The 3,566-nt window shown below is 42.0% G+C and overlaps 1 non-coding gene across 1 annotated transcript; it reads left to right on the forward strand.

Moving 5' to 3' along the window:
- The first annotated feature begins 3,195 nt into the window (after positions 1–3,195).
- LOC118486010 lies at positions 3,196–3,302 on the forward strand. The gene has a single exon (XR_004877867.1). It is a non-coding gene; the product is annotated as a small nucleolar RNA R71 (small nucleolar RNA).
- The last annotated feature ends 264 nt before the right edge of the window (positions 3,303–3,566 follow it).

Below are 3,566 nucleotides of genomic sequence, written 5' to 3' on the forward strand. Positions count from 1 at the left end.
TTTAGGCTTAGCATTCCTTTTTAAAATTTCATTTATATACAAGTTCACATACCTCACGGGAGAAATCACTCAACACTCGGCCGAAGGTGTATTTTTTTAGTGAATCACTCGAGAGCGGCATGGAACTTATTCCTACCATAAGCTTGCCAAGCAATCAATCCTCCTCCTTTTTAACTATATACCTTTGTAAATATCAAGAGGACTTTTTGGGTGAAGGGTTAGGCTTGGGCTAAAGGTGGGTGGTTGGGTTAGTGGTTAGTAAAAGGGCGAAAAGCGTAAAAAGCGTCGGTTTTCGTAAAACACTTTGTTTTTGGTGACTTTTTATTTTGAAGTATTTCTCCAAACAAGCTTTTGCTTTCATAGCTTTGTTTGTTTATTTTATTTTATTATTTTTTTTAAGGTCACACGAAAAAAAACGAGCTTACGAAAAACCGAGCTTGTTACTAAAATAAATGGTGAAAATAAAAAGGGTTTTTGTGGGTAAAAAGGGTTTTAGGGTAAAGAAATGAAAGGTTTAGGCTCAAAGGGGTTAACTAGGGGGATTTTGGGTAGGTGGTAAAAAAAATGAAAAATAATGGTGTGGAAAGGAAAAAATGGTTAGTCCTAATGCCTCCATCATTTACTTACTTGGATTTAAGTCGGTAAGGACCGGGAATGAATCGTCGTGGCAAGTTCTAGAGTTGCAAGAACCAAGCGGCTATTCACACAAGAAACGAAAAATGAGCCTTTAGTCTAAAGATGTGAATTTGTATGCTCAATAAAGGCTCAAAACTCACTTTTGTGGGAATGGGTTTTTATGTGATCAAGCATATATAACCAAATTTTAACTAAGCTTGTTATGCCGTTTCATAATTTTCTTATGTTGATTCTTGTTATCACGACGCTCTCGGTTGTAAAATTGTAAAAATATAACCTTATTAATCTTGGGATTCCTAACTTAAACTTTAGACAAGTAAAAAAATGAAAATTTTTGAAAAAATTTGGGGTGTTTAGCGGTTCCAATAGAGTTTTGTGTAAGGCTTGTTATTAGGACTTGCAAAATTTCAAGGTTTTAGCTTCCCCCCACACTTAAATTACACATTGTCCTCAATGTGTCCCAAAAATAAATTTTTAGGTTGATTGGATGTGTAATGTGGTGTTAAAAAGCAAAGATTTATGTTACTGGCAGTCTGGACACGGCCCCGTGGGGACCGGACACGGCCCCGTGTTCAGGTGCCAGTAACAAAAATTAAAGAAATGAGACAGAAGCCTGGACACGGGGGCGTGTCTGGTGAACACGGCCCGTGTCCAGTTACCTGAACTGGGCATTTTTCTGCAGGGTGTTCAGCACGGGGCCATGTTGGTTGAGCACGGCCCGTGTTGAGCCTTCTGTAATGGAGAACTTTGTGTCGGGTTGCCTCGTTCTTGTGCATGTGGCCATTTTTCTCGTTCCCTTTTTCATCCTTTACCACCATGAGTGTTTTTTATTTCTGAAAATTAAAACTAAAAGATTAAACTAAACTAAGGATAGTTCCGCGGAATGCCTCCGTGGTGCGCCACGTTTGGCTAGACCCAATGTGAGGTTATATATTTTCTGAGTGGGATGCTTGGCGTCCCAAGTTACACCGTCGGAGAGCAGCATCCAAACTTGAATCAATAACCTTCATGTAGTTGACCGGGTCGTCGTCTTCTATTCTCTTCCCAACTCCGAATTTTACTTCATCATCCCCGTACCTCAAGGTGAGTGTTCCGTCATTCATATCTACCACTGCTTGTGCGGTGGCAAGAAATGGTCTCCCTAGTATGAGGGGGACCTCGGTGTCTTCCTCCATATCGAGTATGACAAAGTCGGCTGGATAGACGAATTTGCTTACCTTCATCAAGACATTTTCGATGACACCTTGCGGGAATTTGACGGATCGGTCAGCAAGTTGTATGCTCATTTTTGTAGGACTCGTTGTTCCTAGGCCGAGTCTTTTAAACATTGATGAGGGCATGAGGTTAATGCTAGCCCCAAGGTCGGCTAGTGCATTACGAATGGGGGACTCCCCGATTGAGCAGGGAATCGTGAAGCTTCCGGGATCGATTTTCTTTTGAGGAAGTTTATTGAGTACGAGGGCAGAGCATTCTTCGCCTAAGTTAACTAATTGCAAAGTTTCAATTTTCTTTTTATGAGCGAGGAAGTCCCTCATGAACTTAGAGTATTTGGGCATTTGGGTTAGGACATCAATAAAAGGAATATTGACATGCAATTGTTTTAATAGACTCTCGAATTTTGCGAATTGCTCATTGGTCTTTTGACGAATTAACCTACCGGGGTACGGGACTCGAGGAGTCTTGGTAGGCTCTGGTGACGGAGGGGAGTTCTTCTCCTGCAGAGGCGGGGGTATCGTTTCCTCTGTCGGCGGTGGCGCTTCTACAGGCCCTACGGTGCGGTTTCGTAGCGTGATGAGATGAACTTGTGCTTTTGGGTTTGTTTCGGTATTGCTAGGTAATGCACCTTGTGGTCTCTCGGCAAAATTTTGAGCTAGTTGATTTAATTGTTTTTCTATGTTTTGAATACTAGCTTGTTGATTTCTAAAATTTGATTCTAATTGTAGATATCTTTCCGAGTTTTTCTTTTCAGTGTCGGAGATGAGGCGAGACATAGTATCTTCAAGCCTTTCTCGTCCACCCTGTTGTTGAGTGAAATTTTGTGACTCATTTCTTGGTTGTTGAAAGTTTGTTCGTTGGGTTTGTTGGTTACTACTATTGCCGGGTTCTCTCCAACCAAGGTTTGGGTGGTTTCGCCATCCTTGGTTGTAAGTGCCCGCTGGAAGACCCGACGGCCTAGGTCTATTATCAATGTAGCTTACCGATTCTTGTTGATCGTCCGTTTCTTTCATACAACTCCAATTTTCATGTGGCCCACCACACCCTTCACAAGCCATAACCGAGACTGTTTTTGTCATTTCTAATTTCTTTATTTTTGAAGAAAGGGCCTCAATTTGGGCTTGTAAAGAAGTGCTTTCATCAACCTTATGGGCGCCCGGGGCAATAGATTTATTGCCTCGGGGGGTGTGCCATTGAAAATTAGTTTAAGCAATTTCCTCAATTTGGTTATATATTTCATGCGGGCGGCGATTACCTAAAAGTCCCCCGGAGCTAGAATCAAGTGTCTGCCTTGTGTGTGGCAACAGTCCATTATAGAAAGTGGACACTTGTTGCCATATCGCAAGGCCATGATGTGGACACTTGCGTAATAGCTCCTTGAACCTTTCCCAAGTTTCATATAAGGATTCCCCGTCCTCTTGTGAATATGTATTAATTTCAGTCATTAATTTAGCCGTTTTAGCGGGAGGGAAATACTTATATAGAAATTTTTGGGCTAGTTCATCCCAGGTGTTTACCGATCCGGCTGGGAGGGCGTTGAGCCAAGCTTTTGCTCGGTCTTTTAGCGAGAAAGGAAACATTCGAAGGCGGATGGCGTCATTTGATGCTCCATTGATCCGAAAGGTATCACATATTTCTAAGAAATTAGTAATATGTAGATGGGGATCCTCGTCCGCAAGCCCATGGAAGGTTGCGGAGTTTTGAAGCATTTGTAT

This window comes from Helianthus annuus, chromosome 13 (genome assembly GCF_002127325.2).
Source record: "Helianthus annuus cultivar XRQ/B chromosome 13, HanXRQr2.0-SUNRISE, whole genome shotgun sequence".
Taxonomy (NCBI): domain Eukaryota; kingdom Viridiplantae; phylum Streptophyta; class Magnoliopsida; order Asterales; family Asteraceae; genus Helianthus; species Helianthus annuus.